This window comes from Macrotis lagotis, chromosome 2, assembly GCF_037893015.1.
Source record: "Macrotis lagotis isolate mMagLag1 chromosome 2, bilby.v1.9.chrom.fasta, whole genome shotgun sequence".
Classification (NCBI taxonomy): domain Eukaryota; kingdom Metazoa; phylum Chordata; class Mammalia; order Peramelemorphia; family Peramelidae; genus Macrotis; species Macrotis lagotis.
In genome coordinates this window covers 53,524,294-53,550,115 of record NC_133659.1, presented here as the reverse complement: position 1 = coordinate 53,550,115, position 25,822 = coordinate 53,524,294, and the positions used below count along the sequence as shown (strand labels likewise).

The window sequence follows — 25,822 nt, the reverse complement described above, 5'->3', positions numbered from 1 at the left end:
TGCCAATCCCTGGTCACAGAATCAGAGTGGGAAAGGGACCTGTACAAGGAAGCAGCATTCCAGGTGGAGAGGTCAAGAATAGTCTAGAGAAAAGAGGAAGCACAGAAACCAGCAGCAGTAGTGGTACTGGTGCTGCTGTGGCTCAGATTTTAGGAGCAAGGTAAGATGACACTTCCAAAGTAAAACTCTACCCACAGAGGCATATCCATGGCCAGACAGAAGGGGAACCTACAACTCTACCACTGAGCTAATACTGCTTTCTAGTGATAGGGGTGAAGTGAAGAGCAGTCATACTCTTGCTCATCAGATTCAAACCCAGGTCAGGAACTTGCAGAGTCCAGACCAAGGGCATTTAGATTCTACCCTCCCTCCAACATTCAACTGTAGCAACTTGGGGAAAAGGAGACTAATCATAAAACAGATTCATGACCATGCTGGGAAAAGGAACAAGTTTTCCTAATTCCTTGTTCAGTTCCTCTTCATCAAATCCAATTGGCTCTCTTAAATAAAAATGTTCTGTACCAGTAAGAATAAAGAAATTTATTGTTCTATCCATGTGGAATATTTATCTGTGCCCAGCTTCATTATGGAAACTTCTCCAAACACTTGATGTCAAGACAAAATAATAGTAGGTCTCTCAAATGTTTAGAGCTTTTTACAGACAGTTGGATGGTTCAGCGGATACAGTGTTGAGACTTGAGTCAGGAAAACTTGAGTTCAGGAGTGGTTAGGTGGCACAGTGGATAGAGCACTGGCCCTGGAGTCAGGAGTACCTGGGTTCAAATCTGACCTCAGACATTTCATAATTACCTAGCTGTGTGGCCTTGGCCAAACCACTTAACCCCATTGCCTTGCAAAAAAACCAAAACAAAATAAAACTTGAGTTCAAATCTAAGCTTTCAGACACTTACTAGTAAAGTAAATCTAACCAAATCACTTAAGTTCTGTTTCATCTTCTTTATCTGTAAAATGGTGATAATAGCACCTACCAGACTATTAGGAGGACAGAAGACAAAGAATCTGTAAATCATTTACCACAGTGTCCCAGGTGATTAATACACACTTGCTCCTTTCTCTTCCTCTATTGCTTTAAAAAAAAAATGTCACAGTCAAGACCCCACCTAAAATGCAGAATCCTATCTAAAAGACTCTCTACTTATATTCTCTAGTTGGCATTAAAATTTAGTACAGATCACAAAAGGATCTACTAATAAAGGTAACCATTTTGACATTATACAGACCTGCATAAACTTCATATACACATTTTAAAAAGGAAAATATTTACTAGCTATCTTTTTCTTTTTTTTAGGTTTTTGCAAGGCAAATGGAGTTAAGTGGCTTGCCCAAGGCCACACAGTTAGGTAATTATGAAATGTCTGAGACAGGATTTGAACCCAGGTACTCCCTCCAAAAGCCTGTGCTTCATCCACTAGCCGCCCCTTAGCTATTTTGTTTCTATCCAATCAACAAGCATTTATTAAATGCCCTCTGTATTCTAAGCCCTGGGGCTATAACAACAAAAAATAGCCCTTACTCTCAGTTAAGGTGGTAGTTTTACAACAAGCAAACAACAATGTATACAAAAGACAAACTAGAGATAAACAACAGAGGGAAGGCACTGAGTTTTAAGGGCTGAGAAAGGTTGGATTCCAAGCAAGGCAGGAAACAGAAATGAGACTGGAGGGCAATCTAAGCTGAGGACAAGTAAAAATGCCAGGTCTTGGAGACAGAGGTCAATGTCAATAGACTACAGATCACAAGAGAAAGGTAAGAGAGGTCCAGGTTAGGAAGGGCTTTGAATGACAAAATAGTTTATGGTTGATTTTGGAGGTGATAGCATGCCACTAGAGCTTATTAAACAGGGGATAACAAAATACAGAGAGATTTGAGGCAGAAAGATCAATTAGATGGATACTGCAATTGTTCAGGAATGACATGTTAAAATCCTGAACAAGAGGAATGAGGCACAAATTATGAGACGTCAAGCAAGTAGACATGACAAATCTTAGCAATAGATTGGACGGAAAGGGGTGAGAGTGAGAGAGGAGGTGTGAGTGTGAGTGTGACTGGGAGGATGGTAGTACCCTTGAAAATTAACCAGAAAGTAGGGAGGAGAATGTGTTTTTTTTTTGGGGGGGGGGAATGAAAAGTAATTCAGACATCTATGTGACATCCAGTTAAAAATGTCCAGTAGGTACTTTGAGATGTAAGCCTGAAGGTCAACAAAGAGGTTAGGGTTGGATAAGTAGTTCTGAGAGTCATCAGTATAGAGATGATAACTGAAATCAAGAAAAATAATACAGAGAGAGAATAGAAAGACCCCAGGACAGAGCCTTGGAGGATCTGCATGTTTAGTGGATGTGCACTGGATGAACATCCAGCAAGGAAGACTAAGAAGAAATAATGAGAAAGAGAAGGGGAAGGAGAAGGAGAAGAATATCATGAAAACCTACTGAGTATCAAGAGGATGATTGACAATGTCAAAGGCTAGAGAGAGGTCATGTAGGATAACCAAGAAAAGGCCATTAGATCTGGCAATTAAGAAATCATAAGATAACTTTGGAGAAAATAGTTTTGGTTGAATGATAAGACAGCAAGTGGGAGGAAAGGAAGTAAGAACAATAATTATAAACTACTAAGGACCAAAGAATAACTAGTAAGGCAATTGTTTTTAAATATCCATAATTACCATAATCTAAAAGCAAAACATTTTTAAAATGGGAATTTATTTAGCATCATTTTTATTATTTAAGATTAGTACTTCACTCACAGAGGAAAATGAATGAATCAATTTCTTTTTTTAAAAAATGAGTTTTGATGGATGCCTTTTGTTTTAACATCAGTCATTTTTGGACATGAATTTCCCCTACCTCTAAGATTTGAAGATTTCCTGGGCAACAAAGTAAAAACAATGGATACAGTGCTGTGTCTGATAACACAGGCAACAACACTCACTCATAATCGCCCACTTTTACTAAGAGGAGGTAGGTTTTATTATCTTTTTTTTCCAAGTCCATTGCTATTTATGTTGTTTTATGCTACTTTAGTTTTCTTTTCATTATAGATCAGTCAGTTCCAGTGATTCTGATAAAGTTCAACTTGTTATTATCCATTAACTAGTCCAAATATTTGGATTTTAAAATTTCCACAAGAATATTTAGTTATAAATATACACCCCTCAAATAATCTACTTTTGCTAAAATAAAAAATAATCAATTAGCTTTATTTATAAAAAAATAAAAGCATAAATACCATACCTGACTTCTAATACTAATAATAAATACATGAAATATTAGATAGGTGCTGACAGCAAGTTCAAAAATTGATTTATCAAACAAAAAAACTAATCATCCTTTTAACAAGAGTTCCTTACTCCCTAATCCCCTGCCATCACCAAAAGTGTTTTTTTTTATTTTTGCAAAAGGAGGGTTTTATATAAGTGTTCTAATATAGTTTGTAGTGTTAGAACAGGAAGAAAACGGCAGATTGTGAATTAAGACATCAACACTTAGTAAAAAGACTTCAACACTTGAATGTTATAGGTGAAGCATTTCAATGCAAGCATGAAGTTTGGCCGAAGAGTAAAGGGAACAATCAAAAGATAATGGATTTGTAATACACATAATCTCTAAACTGTACAAAGTAGTTCCTGATAGTTAATAACTGTTCAGCTGTAAGACTGTTTACAGATCCATCTCTCAATTGTGTGCAGTTAAATGCTGTTGTCAATGTTATAAACTGAAGCCAAGTGCCTGGTACTCTCCTAAAGTGCACATAACACCTTAAAAGGAAATTAAGAGGAAAACCTCTTAAGAATGTGGAATTTAAACAGATTAAGTGTCTTTCCATTGAGCAATTTCCTTTTGGTGGTATTTTTTTAAAGTTCTGATTTGAAAGACATGGACATTATTATTATTAGACATTATTATTATTATTACTATAGAAAAATAAATTCATTTCATCTGTTGATATCACTTCCTATGATTTTAGATGCAGGTGGAGGGAAAAGCGAAGAGTTTCAATTAGCTTGCATTCTAATTTTCAAAGCCTTTCTAATTAATTAGGTTTTAACTACTCTAGAGATGAACTGAGCTTCTAACTATACTTCATGCTTCAAAAAGACAATTCCATATTGATATGACTATAAAGGTTAGTCCAGGTAATGGGAGCTTTTTAAATATCCAGCTATATCTGAAACACATACAAGAGAAAGGAATGCAAGGATTCATGTGCTTTAATAACTTCACACATAGTGAAGAATTTCTTTTTAAATCCTTTTAAGAATGAATAAGACAAAAAAATGAAAAACACGGAAGGTAGGCCAAGAATATACTAGTTACATTCTGAAAGGCTGGTTACACCTATTTTAATGAACACTGCTACCACCCTAGGAAAACGAAAAACAGCCCACCAGAAAAGTAGCTTACTTCAAAGACTCAAAGATATTTCTCTAAGAAAAAAAAAAAATAAGTAAAAGAAAACAACTCTGCTTTAAATCTTTTAACTTCTCTAACTTTTAGAAAGAATGTTTTTACAGCAGTTCAGAGTGGTCTGCATAATATTCACGGTAATTTTCACCCATAGCAACCAAAATACATGGAAGAATACAACCTCCAATGGGAAAGGAGACTTATTTAAAAAATTTCTTGTAAGCAGGCAGATAAAACTATTTTACAATCACAGCTTGAGAAAGAATAGAAAATACTTTGTGATGTTATTCCCATCTGCTCTAATGATTATTAGAGATTATTATCAGATTATTAAGATTATTATTAAATTCAGATAATCCTGTCCTTGGTCTAACAGAAGACTTGAAAAATGGAGAAATTCATGTCACCCTAAGCACTACTTTTTGAGATATAATTTTGTTTCACCTTTCACAAAGCCTTAAATTTTATGGAATGATCATTTAGATGAAGCCGATAGGAATATACCCTATCCTTTGCAAAAATAAAAACAAGTTAACTGAAATTTCCTTTCCTCCTTCCTATTACCATAGCCTTTACCATAGCCATTTCCACAGCAAACATAGGTTCCCTCTAGAGATTTCTCTTAATATTTAAGTTTAATAGTTAATAAGCTTAATATTTCTTATATCAAAATATACTATGGTAGCTTCAATTCCAGATTTTACTTAAAATGTGAGCTTGAGACACACCCAATAAGATTAAGGCTCAAAAGCCAAATGGAGGAAAAAATAAGGTTATCAATTTTTCATGGAAATCATCATATTCTCAAATATAAAAATATCAACATAAAGGACAAACCTGACCACTCGTTCTAATCTGTATATCAAAATGAGCATAAATGCCTCTTTCCAGTCTAAACTCAGATATAAAATTTGCAAGATACAAGTAAAATGTAACAAAATTTATTTTCCAACAATAAATTGTTCATTCATTTAATGTGAACAGGAATGTATGTTTCTTGGAAAAGGTACCTTTGGTTTCCAGGGTATATGAAGATCAGTGGGGAAGGCACATATGTAGCTGAACTGAAGATGAAAACTGCAGGTAAGTGTGGGAAAAGGACTGATTATACATTTCCAAGAATCTTTCATAAGTTTCTAGATGATTCATTGTGCTCTAATTTACCCTGTACGTTTAGTTTTATGGAGATTAGAATTAGAAAAAACCTATTTTAGGCCTTTGGCTTGGAAACTGTTAAGCTACCTGAGGCCAGCCATTTTGACTTTGTGCTTTTCACATCTGTACAATGAGGATAATATTTCAAATACCTGCCTCACTAAGTTGCAGGGGGTGGAGGGAGAGAGGAGAGTGACCCCTAAACTTTAAACGGCTTTTAAGAATTACTATTATTATTTCTATAGCTTTGAAAATATCAGACAACAAAACTGAGCAACAAGGATAATGACCTATGGATAAAGTTGAATCAATTCATTAAGCGGTTTCCGGGCAAACAACTGTGGCATCTTTCCTTGACCAGGGAAGGAAAAAAAGGAGGTTACGGTGAAATAAACATCTGGGAAGAAGAGTGATGGAGACTGGAGGACAAAGGGGAGGAAAAAAATGCTCATAGATTAGAATGACTTGGCAATGTCTCCTAAAATAGACAGAGGACCGGAAGAGACACTACGTGGTGAACACAGGAAAACGGAGGAGCCAGGGAGCTGGGCTAAGCCATCTCCTCCATGTGTATAGGGGCAGCAATCCTTAAGATATATTACTCTGGGTTTGTTTCTTTTTCCTCCACAAAGATGTTTGGGTTGGAAAACACCAAAAGGAATGAGTCAACCTAGGGGGGAAAAAAACATACATCTGAAAATCAAAATCAGATAAGCACACTTAAGCCAACATAAAATGTGAAACCAAGTTTTATTTCAACCTGCTAAATTTATGGCATACAATGACCTAAACATATATATAAATATATATATATATATCCCCGTAAACTCCTTTCTCTGCAAAAACAAATGATGGCGGGAAGGGAGAATTCCTGAGGTCTGAACAAAGTAACACGTTGCCGAAGTGAGGGGAAAGTTTCCTGAACTTCTCTTTGAAACTTCTGGCCGAGCTCGGCGTCCCCCAGCCCCAGCGCCCACCCCCAACCCCGACCCTCGACCCTCGACCCTCGCTGCTCTCCGCAGAAAGGCAGTCTGTCCTCCTGCCCCCTCCCACGAGGTGGCCCGTCACCGACCCCCCCCCCCCAGGAAAACAAGAACAACACAAAACCGCGGGAGGGTTCAGGAGGAGGAGGCGGCGGAGGAGCAGCGGCCCGGGCCGGGCCGGGCCGGGCCGGGCGCTCACGCGGAGGCCCCCGGCGGCCTCAGTACAGGTTCTCGGTGTTGGCGCTGCGCGGGGTCTTGATCTTCTCGATGTTCTTGAGGATCACGTCGTGCAAGGTGGCGTACTGGTTGCGCACATGCAGCAGGATCTGGCGCACGCTGAGGTACTCGTTCTCGTCCACCTCGGCCACGGTGCGCCGGTAGTCTTCCACCTGCGGGTACTTGACGATCTTGGACACCAGCTTGGCGCGCGTGTTGTAGTAGGTGGAGAAGCGGCGCAGGTAGGAGGCGGCCGTGCTCTCCACCGTCCACAGCTGGTCCACGGTGTCCTCCTGGATGGACACGCCGAAGTTGTTGCCGTCCTCCACCTTGGGGATGAGCAGCTGCACCCACATGCGCACCGTGTTGCACTTCTCCCTCAGCAGCTCGATCTCGGGCTTGACGCGCTCGATCAGCTCCACCAGGTGCTGGTTGCTGCGCAGCAGCGGCCCCGGGCCCCCGGGCAGCCCGGGGCCCTTCCCGGGGGGCGCCGGCTGCAGGGCGGCCGGCAGCGGCGGCGGCGGCTCGCGGTCGGGCCCGTCGCCCGAGGTCTCCGGCCTGTCCTGGGCCGCGGCCGGCTCCGGGGCCGGCACCGAGCGGATGCGGGACAGGTCCTGCAGGCGCAGCTCCTGGACGCGGCCGTCCAGCTCCGACAGCTTCTGGGGGAAGAAGGTGGCCACCAGCTCCTCGGCCTCCCGCGCGATGCGGGCGCGGAACGACTCCACCTTGCCCTGCACGTCCTGCTCCACCTTCAGCGGCGAGGCCATGGCCCGGCCTCCGGCCCGGCGGCGGCGTCGGTCGGGGCGGCCTCGGCCTCGGCCTCGGCCTGGCTGCTGCCTCGCCCGCGGCGGCTGCCGCCCCCACCAACTCCCAACAGCCCGGGGGCCGCTCGCCGGAAATGACGCCCCCCCCCCCCCCGGGCGCCCCGGGCCCACGCGCGGCCGGGCGGGGGGCGGGGCCGGGGAGGCCGCCAGGGCCCGGCCCGGCCTGCAGCCAGCGGGGCCGCCTAGCTGGACTCCCTGGGCCACCTGGCGGCCGTGCCCCGGCGCGCTGCGCGGGCACAAGCGGACGGGCCCTCCGGACGGGCCCTCCGGCCGTCGTCCCGGGAGAAGCACAGGACGCAGCGCCAGCCCCGGAGACGGGAGGCCCAGAGTTCGAGTGTGGCCCCGGGCACTGGCAGCCGGGGGGGACTCGGCCCCGATTGCCTCCGTCCAGGGCCACCTCCTGATCCACAGCTGGCCGCGGGGCCCACGAGGCTCCGGAGGAGAAAGCGAGGCCGGGGCCTTGGCGCTGCAACCCCGCGCTCAAAGCCAGCTCGGCCAGCGCACTGCCTAGGGCGGCTTCCCCTCCCTGATGTCAGGACAAACATCAGCTCCCATGACTGGCTGCCCACACCGTCTCTGAACACAGCAGCTTAAGTGTAGCCTCTCTCATTGCATGACCCAGCTCTTTCAGAGCAGTAGGTTTTGCCTTTTTGTTTGGTTTTACTTTGTATCCCCAGTCACATACAAAGTGTTTAAAAGCTCTTGTTGCATAGACACAAAAGAGATTATCCAGGGGGAAAAAAAGTGCAAGATGAAAAAGGAAAGTGGCCCAGTCATGGAGCCAAGGCAATCGCTCAAACATGAGCAATAATTAAGCATTTACTGTGTCCTTGGTATGAGCTGGGTCCTGGGAATATAAAGAGGAAAGTGGAACTGTAAGGACAATCCCTTAGGTCTACTCCAGTGCCTTTATGGCTACCAAAGAAATATTCAGTATAGTCTCTAGGGGATAGGGCATATTCTTTCTCCAAAGTATTCACAGGAAGATAGGGACAAAAATGGCCAATGATGAGGTTTGACACTTGGAATCCCCAAAGAAAAACCCACAGCTCTTTATTAAAGACTCCAATTCCTGGTGCTCTTTGTTATCCCACACCCCTAAAGCAATGGGAGGAAAATGATCACTTCCTGCAATCAGGTCCAGTCTTCAGAGAGCCTGGATAAAATGAAACGCACCAATTCTTTTCTATTATGTGAGATGAAGAACCACAAAGCCTTAGGTAACATTTGTCCAGCAACAGGCTCCTGGGGACTCTGTAAGTCTCCTACAGACCATTGCTACTGTTCTCCAACCACCCTCACATTAACTGAAGTTACTTAGAAACTGCAGTATTTTGCCATCTACCCTGCAGCTAAACCCTTACAACTCAGGAGTCCTTCCATCTCCCCTTCAATCTTGATGTGTAGTCACTCCCATTGGAGAGGGGCTACCTCACTTTTCTACTGGCAGTCCCAGGTGAACACACCATCCATATCTTCTTTGGATCCATAAAACTGAACCAGAAAAAAGAATCTAAATATGAAAGTCATATTGATGAAGATATTCTAATGCTCATGAAAGCACACCCACACATCAACTACAGCTAAGAGGAAGTAAGGGTCAACAAAATAAAAACCCCTAAGATCACTTGTTAGCCTATTAGTAATTTAGGGCCCCAGTACAATTGGTTATTATACATTTTAACACCAAACGTTTTTCTTATAATAACCCTATGTTATTGTTTTTATTCCTACCTTATTATGTTGGAAAAGGTTCAAAGGAATTACAGAGTTAGCAAGTATAAGCCAGAATTTAAATCCAGGTGACCTAAATCCAAGTGTAGTAAATTTCCTACTAATCCATTATAGAATCAAATTTCCTTTATTTAAACAAATATGAGAATTCTTTATTCATCATTTTACTAAGCATCTCTCAAGGGCACCTACTTAGAATACTGGACTTAAGAGCCAAGACTGAAGCTCAAATCCAGCCTAGGACACTTGTGTGTGACCTTGGGCAAGTCACTTAACCTTGATTGTCTCACATCCAGGGCCATTTCCAGTCATCCTGTTTCATCTCTGGCCACTGGACCCAAATGGTCCTGGAGGAGAAAGTAAGGCTGGTACAGCCGGCCTCACCCAAATCCAATTCACCTGCTTGTCATGGCATCACCTCCATTAAAGTCATGGTCTTCTTCAATCACAAAGGACAAACATCATCAAACATCAAGCATCTCTTAAAAATACACAGAATCTATGTCTTTTTTATTAGTACATAGGCTCAAAACTTCAAATTTCCATTTTTCATGGGTATGAGAAAGGGAAGGAATATATTCTCAAATGATGATTTAAAAAAATCAAATAAATCAGTCCAAATTCTTTAAAAGTTTAAAAAGTAGCTTCCATATAAACCATCTGTTTCCACTTTTAATAAAATTTAAATTTCTAATGCAGTGTAATGGCAAATGCAGAGCTACTAAAGCATGGCATTGATGTAAATTTCGTGTTTCAAAAGGTAACAATTATTTATATTAAATTATTATTAGCTGAGCTGTCTTTAAGAAGAAATATAAAGTTCTTCACATGTTCTAGCTTAAAAGTATGTCCTATTAAGAGAGAATGCTCGATTTGGAACTAAGGACCCTTGGGTTCAAACCCTCTGTGATCAAAGTAGCTTAACCTGTTTGAGCTTCATTTGTAAAATAGGTAGAATAGTACCCCTCTTATAGGACTGCTAGGAGATAATTTATATAACACATTTTGCAAACATTACAGTATTATGCAAAGACCATTTATTATTTATTACTGTCAAATTTATTGTCTTTGTTAACCAGAGCTGCATTGGGGTATAAGGTTGTTCAAATGAATTCCATCACCAAATTCTGTTTGATATATGTGTTCCTTGGGTGGTCCTGACATATTTGATCTGGTATCTCTTTGCTGCTTTCTCCTGATAATTCATACTGTGCTCTTCAAAGATCACAGAGAGAACTCAGACCAAAAAGTCACAACTTTTAGCAGGCCCTTTGCAGTCCTATTGTTACCCTCTTGGACGTTCAAAACCCTAGACTATGATTTGGGTCCAAAGACTTGTCCCAGATGGAGCTTTAATATATAGTTATTGGTCCCAGTCCCTGTCAGCTACCTGGAAGATTTTACAGATTTGGAGACACAGAAATGCCTGACTATCCCTGACCTTTACAGGGGGTTAACTCTAGGATCCCCTGTTCCTGTGATAGGTCGCCCTGTGATGAATATGGACCCTAGAAATTCACATTAAAAAAAAAATAAGGAAAGAGATCACTATTCAAAATGAATATTTCCTAGTCAAGCACCATAATTCAAGTCTCAGAATCTCCAAAGCAGGTATAGGAGTCAGAGGAGTCCAGGGGCAGTAATAAAGATAATTTTGGTATTATCAGCTCAATGGAAATTGAGTATATCTCAGGGTCTATCCTACGATATCTAATCTAGAGGAGAGAGTAGGAGCTTTTGCTTCTAAAAGGAAGTAATTCTCAGAGTGATAAGCAAAGTGTATAGAAGATATTACTAGAAGTTGAGAAGTTGGCATTAAGGTGGAGGAAGAATTTTTTTTTATATATCTTCAATCTTTATGACCAAGTTGATCATTTTATAGCTCTGAGTCAGTTACATTCCAGTCACATTGCAGAGGACAATTCTGAGCAAAAACTGAATCATGGTGCTGGTGACCCCTCATCTGGACTCTATAATGAGTCTTAGACTCCTCCTCCCTAAGCATCATCATTGGTCTTATTTTCCTCTTTGAGAATGAATGTAATTCCCTCTCCAGGTCAGAGAGTTAATACGCAGACTTCTGCTCTGGGAATGTCTGCTCACTCTTGTTCCCCAGTCCTTGGCCCGAACACCTATTTGTGGGTCGAATTTGTGATCTTATGCTGTGGTTTCTCCTTATATTTCCTGATCATTTTAGATCTTTGCTGGAATGGTTGGGGGAAGTAGTGAACCATGCTGTACTAGCATCTTCGCTAGTCTAGTGATCTCTTAATTTCCATATCTAACAGTCTTTTCTTAACTTCTCTGCAGTCTTGGCACTGTTGACTACCTTCTCTCACTGCTAATCTTTTCTCTCCAGGTTTGCATGACATTGCATTGGCCTCATTCTCCTACTTGTCTGACCATTTCTTCTCTGCTCCTTTACTATCTCTTCATTCAGCACACACCCACTAATTGCAGGTATCCCCAAAGGTCTTTTCTCCACACATTCAGTTGATTTTATTTGTCCAGCCCTCACCTATTTCTTGATCTCCCATCTCACTTACCAAATGCCTACTGGACACCTTGACTTGAATGTCTTATAGAGAGCCCAAACTCAACATATCATATAACAAAACTCATTATCTTCAATTTCAACTGTCCCCTGTTCTAAATGTCCCCTTTTACAGTTGAGGACTCCACCTTTGTTGCCCAAGCTCTGAACCTCATTGTTATATTTTTGACAGTTCACTCATAAACACAGCTTATATTCAATGTTACAATGTTGCCTTCTTACCATTCTTCCCAGGGTCTTTCATAAACATCTCCTTCTGTCCACTCACACTGCCACCACTCTGGTACAGGTCCTCATCGCCTCACCCAGGGACTATTAGAATTGTCTTCTAATTTATCTCCTTTGTCTCAAGTCACTTCGTTTGTCAGTCCATCCTCTACAAAACTAACAAAGTGATCTTCCTAAAATTCAGATCTGATCATATTCTTCCTCTCCCCCTAATAAAATGGTGTGGTTCCCTCTTATCTCCAGAACCAATTGATTACAAAACCCTCTGGCCTCTAAAGTCTTCACAATCTGACCCCTTCCTACCTTTCCAATTTTCCTACTCTTAACTCTACATCATGTATTCTATGATTTGACAAAACTGTTTTTATTATTTCTCATATAATGCATTCCATCTCTGGATACTTCCTTTTCAGGCAGCTAGGTGGTGCAGTGGACAGAGTACTGGCGGCCTTGGAGTAAGGTGGAAGGAGTTTGAATCCAGCCTCAGACACATGACACTAGCTATGTGACCTTGGACAAGTCACTGAACCCTGACTGCCTCACATTAAGGGTCATCTCCAGTCATCAGGATTCGTATCTGGCCATTGGACTTAGATGACTATGGAGAAGAAAGTGAGACCGGTGACTAGCACATCCCTCCCCTTATCCAAATCCAATTCAAGTGCTTGTCATGGCCTCATCTCCTGGATGTCTTCTTCAAGAATAAAGGACAAACATCACTTCCTTTTCACTGTTTCCTCTTGCCTTTTGGTTTCCTTGGCATCCTTCAAGTCTGAGCTAAAATCCCACCAGATGTAAGAGGCCTTTCCTGTTAATCTTAATGAGAATGCCTTCCTTCTGATTAGCTCTAATTACATCTGAATATGTCTGATTTGTATGGAGCCACTTGCTGGTTCTTTCCCATTAGAATTTGAAATCCAGGTCAGGGGCAATTTTTTAAAAAAACTTTTTAAATCTCCAGAACTCGAGAACAACATGCCTAGCTTATATAGCAAGTTTTTGGCCAACTACATGTCAGCTTTATTAATACAATGAAATCAAAGAGAATCAGGCAAAATCTTGTTGTTCAGCATCTTTTTTTTAGAAATTAGGACTGGTAATCATGCTAAATAGTTTTTGGGGTAAAATTATTTAGAGTATATTCTTTAGAGAAGTCTTTCTACCCAAAATATGCACTCCTTTTCTATTCTTTTCAAGAATACAAATTTTCTCACTTTCACATTTATACACCAGAATTCTACTAGTTAGTTACATTAAAATGACTACAATGTTCTCAAAAGAATCATCTTCAATTAAATGTCTGGAGTCCAACCAACTGAATTTCAGAGATAACAATGTCATCTTTAAGTAAGCAACTAAGTAAAAATGTTTGAAAATGCCTAGTAGTGCTCCCAAACAGGTTTAAACAAGGTTCCATGGCCTATATAAACTGTCCTTTATTTAAAATACAGAAATATAAAGAAATGACTATTGGGTCAAAAGAAGTGTCTTTGAGATGCTAGAGAAGTATACAAGTCTCAAGGGCGATATAAGAGATTCCTACTATTTATTTATAAAAAGCTATTTATAGCTTTTTGTAAGCATTTATTTTTGTCAGTTTTTTTAATTAAATATTTTAACTGAGGAAGATGTAGGAAAATGCCTAAAGCATAATTCTATAGCTTAGTAGGACTTGTTCTGGACTATATCACCAGACTTAGGATGAGGGAGGGAAAGAGAGAGGGCAGGGCTTAACAGATACCCCTCTAGAATGCCAAACTGCATGAGACATGCATATTTTACTGCTACAAGTAAAGCAGTGGTTAACCAAATATTTATTCTTGTAGAAAAATGCTTCCATCTCTAAATGCCAAATTACTAAACTAGAACCCAAATTTTGTGGTATGGCCTACAAAAATTTCTATGTTCAAAACATCTTCGGAAGTTTCTAATTCAGTTTAACAATTTTCATCACCAGCTAATAAACAGAAAACTCAGAAAATTAAAAAATGACTATCATAAAAGGACCCCAAGGAAATAACAAATTTCTCAAAGTTCATTTTAAATTACATCTTTAAATCTGATTAGATTCTGGGAACTTATTTCTCAGGAATCCAAAACTTTGCTTAAGGTAGCTTGGTATAATGGAAAGGGCTGTTAAGTGGTAGGTAACCTGAGCTACAGTAAAGCACTTTATCTCTCTAGAAGGACCACAGATTTAGGGCTGGGAAGGAACTATCTATTGAAGTCTCCCTCTCACCCAGGAAAACTGCCAACAGGCACTGATTTTTTGATCTTCATTTACCTCTATATTTCTGTCTGTTGTGAAATGTTTATTTAGTACAAGTATTAGTAAATATTACCCTTATTTTGACTGTTGGAAAATTTCTTCAAGAATATCTTCAATGAAATTAAACAGAAGGGCAAGAATAGTGTATGATTTCTTTGTTAAAACAATTTATTTTTCTTTACTGCCTAAAAAGGTGGAGCATTGGACTTGGAGTCAGGAAGACCTAACTTCAAATATGAACTCAGACATTAGCTACGTGATCCAGGGAAAATTATTTAATCTCTTTTTGCTCAGTTTCCTCAACTGTATAATGGGATACAGGTTGCTGTATGGATCAAATTTAAGATATCTGTAAAGCACTTAAAAGTGCTTGGTATATCATAAGGACTTAATAAATGATTTGTTTCCCTTTCTATTTCTCATAAATTGAACTGACCATGGTAAGATCATAGATCTAGAGCTGAACAGTCATTAGAGACAAACTAGACTAACTCATTTTATTAATGAGGCTACTAAAACCCAGAAAAATGAAGTGATTTGTCCAAGATAAATAGCAAAGTTGGGATCTGATTTCAGGTCCTATGTTTCCCAGTTCAGCACTTCCTAATACAGCAATGGGATTAACTTATTATAAAAATTTTTGGCTTAAAAATCATTGTTAACACATGCACAAGAAAATTAGGATGACCAGTTCTTGATATTATATATTATAAATTGATTGAATTCATTAAAAAAAGAAAACTCCACAATTAAAAAGCTAGTCCCAAACATTTGAGACTAAAAATGACTTTAATCAGAATAGAATTCAAATATTAATGTACTCAAATAAACCACAATTTTTGGTATCACTTCAATGTAATCTAGGTTTCTAATCCTAAGCAACATATATTTTTACTAACCTATTTTTTATGAAAAATCATAGATCATGGGCAGGCCCTGAATGAAAAACAAGAAGCCAAAATTGTTTAGATGCCATATAAGAAAATCTTGACTTATATGAATGAGATTAATATGTAAATATGAAAGTCAAATTAAAAAAAACTTTCAGACAAACAAGGCCAGGTGATGATTCATTTAAACTTTTTTTGAAAACCAAAGTGTCAAAACAAATCTGAAGGCTTTATGATGAAAAATGCTATCATCTGAGAAAGAACTGAAAGAATCTGAATATATATCGAAGCGTATTTTATTTTCTTTATTTTCTTGGGGTTCTACTGGAATTTTTTTGGGGGGGATGTTTTCTTTTATAACATAACTAATATGGAAATATACTTTGCATGACTACACATGCATATAAAATTGTTTTCCTTCTCAATGAGGGGAGTAGGAAGGGAGGCAGAGAATTTGGAACTCAAAATTTTAAAAATAAATGTTAAACAATCATTTTACATGTAATTGGGAAAAAATACAAATAAATAGTTTAAAAAAAGATGTCTATGAAAAAGGTGAGCAAAAGAGGCTTTACTTTAGTTTCAAATAGAACAAGAAAAAAAATCACATCATTCCACAAAGGCAAAGAATTATTATGTAATCCCCTGGATAATGTGCTATTATTTGTCAATTAAGAGAGCTTCACTTTTAGATTAACTCTATAAAGGATTATTACTGCAATATACTAAATTTGTTTTTTAATTGTACATTTTAAGTTCCTAAAGCTTAAAAGACTTGGGGGTACCCTGTATTAACAGTTGATTTCTACATAACTCTCAGTTTATTGTTTGTTCAATCTGACTAAGATTAATAAAACAAATGAAACCATAAACAACCATGGCTCATTTTGGTTATTTACATGAGTCTTTGCCCTCTTCGGACATCTTGTGAAAAAGTTTGACATTACAATCAATTCTGAAAACACTTACTATAAAGTATCCTAGGATCATAGTTTTATAAAATTTCTACAGATGGAACTATATGACTTTCTTCTTTCAAGTTTATGAAACCTTATGAGGGGGTGATGTAGGATAGGGGCAGAGGAGGAAAAGGATAGGTAACAATACCTACACAAACATTATTGATTTGAGGAGTTACTTTACAACCATTTTCATTTCTCAAAAATTTATCAATTTTAGTAATTTATGTTATTAATATTTTTTGGGAAAACTTCTTTCTACTCCAAAACACTGATGTATGTGTGAAGAAACCATTGCTCAGATACCAAATTCTGGGTTTAGTTGGATTATATACAGTTTGGGTCCATTTCCCCCCACTCTCTTTCTCTGATTTATATGCCACAGACTTCCTCTAGAAACACTGATATTTGATTCATCTAGGTCTCCATAACAAAGTGGATAAGTCTCTGAGCTTCCATACAAGTAACAATATATTTGGAATAACAATATATTGGAGTAACAATATATTCAATGTAGGTCAAGCTGCACAAAGGTCTCATACTTAAGTCCCTTAGGCTGTCTAGAGCACTCTCTCCTTTCCTCTCCTATCATGGCCAGAACAAACCTTCATATGTAAAGCAGTAGCCTAGAGTTGAATCCTTTTCCAGTCCTTTTCTGAAAGAAAATGTACATGGGTCACTTAATTGTCAGTAACTCTTTCTCCAGTAAACCTCACTTTCCCTAGGGATCTAGCTAGTCTTTTAGGCTTACAGGGTTGAACTTTTCTACCCTTGGTTCAGTCCCTTGCAGCTTCACTATTCTATCAACTCCTACCAATCCAAGGCCACCTCCACAGGGTGAAAAAGTTTGATCCAAGTTCTTCTGCTTGTCCAAGAATTAAGAAATGACTTTGCCACTTTTGCTCTCTAATGTGGTTTCGGGTCCAAAAAGAATGTTTCCTGGATTACATGGTTTTTAGAAAAGCCAATTTTGTTCAGACTTTCTCTCAGAAAACCAAAAGTCTATGTGCAATCAGCTTGTCTTTATCTCTGCTTTCTTCTCCTTATCTGTCTAGCTCTCTGAAGTTAAGGTCTAAACCATGAATCATCAGTGGGCAACAAGTACACAGGACAAGGTAAATTTACACTTTTCAAAAATCCATCTTCAATGCCAAAGAAGGATCTCATCCTTTAATCTTTCTATAGAAGAGTTATCCTTAACCAATGTCCTCTTGGACATACTCTCTACACATAAATCAACATAATTCAAAACACTTCATCTGAGGAGAGCAGATCTTTATAAGTGAAGTTACCTATCTAATATTACTGATATTTAATGTAACTTGAATCCCAAAATCATTCTCTTTAATATGTAGTCATAAAGTCTAAAGGGTTAATTGAGTAATTATATTATTGCATAAAACAAATGCAGTGATATTCTAAAAATGAGCTATTTCTCCTTAGAACAACACATAAAAATTTAAAGGCTCAGAGACACATGGGCAGAGTTACTTTATATTTGCTAATGAATAAAACAATATTTTACAGAATGAATCCTTTTCTTAATGTATTATGCTTTCTATCACGTATATATCTTTTTCTATTATGCATCTACACTTCAAATAATAATATAAGAATATTCCTTTAAAGACCTGTTTTAGGGTTTCATCTGCAGTTTTCTCCTCAACTCAAATATAGATGAATAGCAGAACACAAAAACAAAGTGACAGACGACAGCTATTATAAGTCATGTTCTCTATATATCATAGTGGTGTGAAATATACAAATTTCATCTGTCTAGTCTTATTTGGTCTCCACCACTCTGATCTTGGCAGAAAATCATGGAAGTTATTACTCTTCAGTATAATGACTTATAGGATATGTTGTGCTTTCAAAGAGGTTTAAAAATAACATTTCATGGGTTAAACTTAATTTTTTAAAAATTTCTCCCATCTACTTAATTTTTTTATTTCTATTTTTTGTGTGTGCTTGGGTTCTTTTGGGATTTCTGAAAAACAATGGGGTTAAGTGACTTGCCCAAGGTCACACAAGCTAAGTATTAAGTGTTTGAGGTCAAATTTGAACTCAGGTCCTCCTGACTCCAGGGAGAGGGCTCTATCTACTGAGCATCCTAGATGCCCCCTCATTGGTTGAATTTAAAGACAGGAAAATTTGAGACTGAAATTCTATAAAGGGATCATTCTTCTGAGAAGTTGGAGAAAAAATCTGTAACTTGACATAAGGAATAGGGAAAAAATAGAAATAGTAGTGTGTCCTTTTCAGTTGGCTCTAGTTTAGCTTTACCTTCCAAAAGTGTTGGATTTACTTTATTAAAGACATACTATGTTTAGTTCATATTTCCTCTTGTCTATATGATTCAAAGAAGATAGGAAAGTCTCTATAAAGTAGATCTACTGCATTCCTCAGATCCAATTATATAGCAATCATGTCCAAAATATGTAGGGGAAATTAGTTTAATCTGGAAAGATCTGTTCTTAGTGAACTAATTCTTGAGTCTTTGGGATCACTGTTTCCTTTATTAGATGGTTTAGCCAGTACCTTTAATAATACATTGTAGAATTTTGCCAGGAAATTAAGTTCAGCTCAATTCCCATTCTCTTTCCTTATTTGAAGGTTAGGACATTTGTCCTTCAGTTCTCCAGGACCACTTCAATACTCCACAGTTTCTCAAAGATCACTAACAAAGGCTTGGCAATTGCATGTCAGTTCTTTCAGTACTGAGGCTGCCTGGTGGGTTATATTCATCTAGAGTTATCTTTCCATTTTGTTCCTCGAGTTTCAACACTCTATCAACCAACAAGGATTTTATTCTATCCTTCTGTCCTAAATAGTTAATAAACCCAAATCTTTTTTTGTGGTCTTTAGTTTTCTTTTTTAGCCTCAAGTCATTCTAATCTTTAGCATTCTAGATATTTTTCTTAAGAATTGTGTCAAAAAAGAATTTTAAAAAACTGTCACATTTTTAATTGTTCTAAGTGTCACTTACAGGCCCTACCCTTTAGCATTATCATTCAATGGTCACCTCTCTGAAGTTTTAGTCCACTGAGATTTATCACCCTGTCCTGATCCTGCCTACCAATTTCCAGTTCATTCTCCCTTGTTTCTCAAGTTCAGTACCTGACTCACAGTCATATTCCTTTCTGCCCCCATAACCAACTCTTATACTTGGAGACTTCAATTTACAACCCAATGCCCCCCAACTTCAACTCCTATGGTATAAAGCTTTACTTTACTTCAGCCATAAACAGCAATATCATCAGTTTATCAATCAACTGGCCTTTATGAATGTGGTAACCAAGGTGCATTATAAAGGAATGGAAGAACTCTATGAGGTGGAGGTAAGAAATGAGTATGTTCCAGGCATGGGAAATAACTAGTGAAAATGTAGCAGGTGGGGAGATGGAGGGTCACAAGTGAATAAAGGAGATAAGGCCAGTTAATGTCCACAGAGTCTGAAAAGACAGGCTGAGGCCAGATTATGTAGGGTTTGAAAAAAGAAACAGTTTATATTTAATCCTAGAGGTAAAATGAGTTGGTTGAATGGGGAGAAGTCACATGGGTAGATATATCAGCTTCTTTTATATCAAAAGTATATCTAGGAAGGAGGGGAAAATCTAGGTAATTAAAAACAAATTTTTTTAAAAGAAACCAAAATATAGATAGAGCATTCCCAGTGTTTTCACCATATATTATAACTAAATTTAGAAATAAGGTTTTAGATGTCATGCTTTTTCATTCTTCAGTTTTATTGAGAGGGAAAATTGCCCTAGGATTAAAAATTTTATCTTATAATTGTTTTAAATAAAATCTAGTTCAGTTCCTACTTAATAATAATAAGAAGTACAAATTAAGGTTTAAATTGCACTTTAGGTTCACAAAGCACTTTAAATGTATTAACTCACTTGACTTTTACAATAATGCTGAGAGACAGGTGCTATTATTCTCTCTATTTTAACAGGTAAAAAAACTGAGGCTGGGAGAGGTTAACTGATCTGTCCAGGGTCACCCAGCTCACAAAGGTCTGAAGCAGGATTCAGATCCAGGTCTGCCTGACTCCATGCCTCCCTAGCTGCTTACTTGGCCCCTTCATTTTATTCTTAAAAGACCATGGCTATGGTGGTTTGTGTGGTTGAACAGTAATCAAAAGAAACAAAATAGAAAGCCTAATGGACATGAACAGCTGGAGATGATTTAGAAAAGGAATATTTATGGAGTCTACTTCGTGCACAGAACATTCTATTAGACATTATATTAGATACTGAAGAGAAAAACAACACAATTAACATTCTTGACCCTTAACTTGAGGAAAACCTGCAGTCTGAAAGAGAATATAGGAAAAATACATACAAAAACTCACAAAAGTAAAAATTCAACATAAACTTAAAATAGAAATCTAAATAAAAATCATAAAGAGATGTTAGGATGTTCAAAATATCTGGAGCCAGGCAGAGTTACCCTAAGGGCTCACATGGACCAATACAAGAGATAGTTCCTATTAAAAAAATATTTTAAGAATAAATAATATTTTCAAATTATTTGACTCACAATAATCCTTGTGACAGAGAAAAGTATTACATCCTTTTTGTACATGACACAACTGAGGGCAATAGAAATGGAAAAAATTAGCAAATGACTATTTAGCCCTTAAAAGTTTACAAAATATTTTAAGTACACTTCGCCATTTAAGGAAGTGACTTGCCATCAGATAGTAACTGGTTATTAAAATATAGGTATTTTGTTTTTAATTACCTAGATTTTCCCCTCCTTCCCAGAGAGAATTTATATTAAAAAGAAAAGAAGTAGATAATATCTGCCCACGTGACTGCTCCCCATTCAGTCCACAACAGTGGTTTCCTTTTGCCTCTAAGGATTAAGAGCTGTTTTCAACAAATGGAAATTTACAAAACCAGGCATATCCATCATCATTAGAAATTTAATAAATTGAAACCTTTGACAAGAAAGGATATTAATTTTTTATATTCTGTATCCATGTGACAAAAGAATTCTCAGTTAAAATGAGTCCTTGAAAAAACCAATCTTCTAACACAAGCTAAAAACAATAACTTTTAAAGTCTGTATTCAAAAGTCCAAACAGTAGTTTTTCTTGTGTCAGTTAACAATCTATTACAAGACCAAGGAACAAATGACTAAATCCTCTGAAACGATATAACAGCAACTCATATTTAGCAAAGGATTCCAAAATATGCTGATCTCAGGCAAAAATCTAAGTAACTAAAAGGGAAACAACAGTAAAATACACTTATACACAATATTTCCCCTTTTATTTAGCATTATTAATGGATAACTTCATAAAGTACTTAACTTATAATCAGAGTAAATGAGAAATGGGGATTCTGAATTATTAAAAAAACTCTACTTAAAATGCCCAGGGAAACTTCAGTCTCCTGGGAACAGCCCCAAGGGCACCTGAGAGCCGAGAGCCCAGCAGCAGAAGCAGTTTCCTGACCTGCACCCCAGGGAGCACCAAGCACAACTTGGAAGATCAGCAGGGGGACTTCTGCTAGAGTGTGTGTGAAGCCCAGGCCCCCAGTGCAGTCATGGCACTCAGTGTGGTTGCGACACTCCATAGGACGTGGCAGCCCAGATCCAGGAAACAGAAGCAGGCCCCTGGAGCCAGCAAGCAGGAGCCTCTAGGCAGCTGCACCCTGAGTGCTCATCCCACCAAAGGTAAGGGAGTGGGAGACTTCTGAGGTCTGTCCTCTGTATCCGGAACAGGACTCTGAACACGCTCAGCTCCTGATCACAGTCTAGGTCCCCTATAGAACAGGGAACCCCGCCCCTCATCCCTATGGCAGAGGGGTATGCTTGTACAGACCAGGAGAGCAGTCAGAGCTTCACACACTGAGATCCTTGTGTATGTCGGGGGGAGGGGGGGGTGTCCCAATAAAAGAGGAACCTGACCACTGACAAATACTTACTCTATGATCCCAAAGAGGATCAAAATACTCAATCTGAAGATAAGGAAGTACAAGCTTCTGCATCTAAAGACTCCAAAAAAAAATAGAAGTTGGGCTCAGGCTATGACAGAATTCAAAAACGATTTTGAAAATCAAGTAAGGGAGATAGAAGAAAAATTAGGAAAAGAAATGAGAGAAATGCACGAAAAACATGAAAATGAATTCAGTAGCTTAATCAAGGAGATCCAAAAAAATGCTGAAGAAAATAACATGTTAAAAAGCAGCTTAGATCAAATGGATAAAACAGTTCAAAAAGTTATTGAGGAGAATGCTTTAAAAAGCACAATTGGCCAAATGGAAAAAGAAATAAGAAAACTCTGAGGAAAACAAATCCTTCAGATCTAGAATGGAGCTAAAGGAAGCTGCTGACTTTATGAGAAGTCAAGACAATAGTTCAAAACCAAAAGAATGAAAAATTAGAAGAAAAATGTGAAACATCTCACTGAAAAAACAATTGATCTGGAAAACAGATTCAGTAAAGATAATTTAAAAATTATTGGGATACCTGAAAGTCATGATCAGGAAAAGAGCCTTGACCTCACTTTTAAAGAATTCCAAAATTGCCCTGATATCCTAGAAGCAGAGAGCAATATAAAAATTGAGAGAATCCACCAATCTCTCCCGGAAAGAGATTAAAAAAAAAAAACAACCCAGGAATATCATAGCCAAGTTCCAGAACTCCCAAATCATAGAGAAAATATTACAAGCAGCCAGAAGGACACAATTCAAATATCGTGAAGCTGCAGTCAGGATCACACAGGACTTAGCAGCAACTACATTAAGGGATCGTAGGACTTGGAATATAATATTCCAGAAGGCAAAAGAACTTGGAATGCAACCAAGAATCAACTACCCAGAAAAACTGAACATCCTCTTCCAGGGGAAAAGATGGACTTTCAAAGAAACAGGGGAATTGCAAATGTTCCTGTTGAAACAACCAGAGCTGAACAGAAAGATTGACCTTCAAGTACAAGACTCAGGTGAAGCACAGAGAGCAAAAGAGAAGGGTAAATTATGAGGGACTTAATGATGATGAATTGCATGTATTCCTGCATAGAAAAATGATACTGATAATACGCATGTGAATATCCTCATTTAACAGAGCAGGGAGAAGGAGCTTTTATAGATGAAGCAGGAGAGAGCTGAATTTGAAGATATGATATATTGCAAAAATGGAGTCAATGGCTGACAGGGAAATGTACTGGAAGTAAGAGAAAGGAGAGGTGGAATAGGCTAAGATATTTCATATAAAAGATTTTTTTTTTGCAATGAGCTTTTGCGTTGATATGGATGGGGGGAAGGCAGGGGTGAATGAGGGAGCCTTCATTCTCATCAGAAATGGCTCAGAGATGAAACAGTATACACACTCAGTAGGGTATAAACATCTAGAGTAAAAAGGAGAGAAGGGGATGGGGGAAGGGGGGTATTAGAGGAGAGGATAGATCATAGGAGAGAATAGTCAAATATAATACATTTTCTTTTTTACTTTTTGCATGGTGCTGAGATTGGGTGGCCTATCCAGGACCACAGGGCTGGGTAGTTGCTGGGTCTCTGGGGTGGTATGTGAGCTTGGGGCCTCTTGATCCCAGGGCTGGTGCTCTGTCTGCTGCGCCACTCAGCTACCCTACAGCGTATTTTAGAAGAGGGACAGAGTGATAGAAGAGAGAAAATATAATATATAGTAGTGGGGAAGAATGAATGGAGAGAATTACAATCAGCAGCAACTGTGGAAAAATATGGAAGTAATTTCTATGATAGACTTATGATAAAGAATGCACCTGAGACAGAGCTGATGGTATCAGAACACAGACTGAAACACATTTTTTCCTTCTTTTACTTTATTTCTCATGAGGCTTTATATTTTTGTGGGGGAGGAGGTATTATGTTTACTCTTAAACAAGAATATTTTAGTAATGTATAAATAAAGTCATATTAACAAGAAAGAAAGGAAGGAAGGAAGGGAGGGAGGGAGGGAGGGGAATTCAGGGAAGCTTGGAAGGATTTGCATGAACTGATGCTGAGCTAGATGAGCAGAACCAGAAAAACATTTTATACCCTAACAGCAACATGAGAGGGGATCATCATCCTTGATGGACTTGATCATTCCATCAGTGCAACAATCAGGGACAGTTTTAGGCTATCTGCGATGGAGAATACCATCTGTATCCAGAGAAAGAATTGTGGAGCTTGAACAAAGACTATTATGTTTAATTTAGAAAAAAAAAAAACACACGTTATCTTAATTTGTAATTTTGCTATCTCTTATACTTTATTTTTCTTCCTTAAGGATATGATTTCTCTCTCACCACATTCAACTTAGATCAGTGCATATCATGGAAACAATGCAAAGACTAACAGACTGCCTTCTATGCGGGGGGGAGATGGAAGCAAGAATAGGGATAAATTTGTAAAACTCAAAATAAATAAAATCTATCATTAGAAAAAAATTTTAAAAAATAAAATGTCCAGGAAGATAAATACATACATGTACATACACACATACGAACACATATACACACACATATATATGGAAATATAAGGAAGAAAAAAGAATTGGTTCTAGGGACAAATGTGCAATTTTACTCTTTGGTTAAGAATTATGTCACAAAAGGCCATAAAATGGGAATTCTAAAGCAAGTAACAGGCAATAATAATAACAAATATTTGTATAGTACTTATAGGTTTGCAAAGGGTTTTACCTACAATAATCCTGTAAGGTTAGATGGGAAAACTGCAGCTATGATTGCCCAGAAATGATAGGTAGTAGAGCCCAAAGTCCAAATGTGAACTTACAGCACTTTACATAATCATATATGTATCACATAAGTGTAAAAGAATTATCACAAGAATCAGATGAATACCAACCTAGTCAGTAATGTTCTTCATTTATGGATATGCTTATTATTTGGGTCTCTTTCATTTGAACAAGTTTGCATAGACAATTTATTTCTAACACCCATTTCTTATAATTTCAAAAAAATCAAAAGGAGATTGACAACTTGAAATTGTTAAAAATACATTTTCTTCACTGATAATTATACTTAACTTTGGAATTTATTAGGGAGATACAAATTTATCTCTTTTGTTTTCCTAACATAAAATTCTAATTGTATTTTTAATTGAGAAGTAATTTGGAACAACTTGTACTCTTCTCCATTTTTTATGTGAAGGGATTTCTCCTCACTGTTAAGGTGAAATGAGAGTTCTGAACCTTGACCATAATTGTTGCTTAGTAAATTAAACTTGAATTTCTTCCTATTAGTATACCTGGGACTTACTGATCTGTATTTCCTCATCCAGTTCCAGTACTTCTCATCTGGGAGACATGATTTTCTGAAATATGGTCATTAGGTTCATTTTAGTGAGTTATGCTTTTTTTTCAAATAACTATGTTCTGAGAAAATAAAATTGATATTGTCTCCAATTTTTATAACTGACTCTATTCTGTATTACCAAAAATATTTTATATATTTGCCTAAGTTACATTCCTTTGTCAAGTTCAGAAGTTGTTTTCCTCTCTGAGTTAAATTTAAAGTTCAGTTTCCCTATAAATCACTTCAATAAAAGGAAACCTGCTATTTCTATACCACTAGCTATCCTTG

The 25,822-nt window shown here is 38.2% G+C and overlaps 1 protein-coding gene and 1 pseudogene across 5 annotated transcripts in view; both read right to left on the bottom strand.

Moving 5' to 3' along the window:
* The window catches only part of ATF6 (activating transcription factor 6), a 281,713-nt gene that overhangs the window by 152,562 nt on the left and 103,329 nt on the right, over positions 1-25,822 (bottom strand). The gene's annotated exons all lie outside the window — the stretch shown is intronic.
* On the bottom strand, positions 6,640-7,650 carry LOC141510999 (proteasome activator complex subunit 3 pseudogene; annotated as a pseudogene).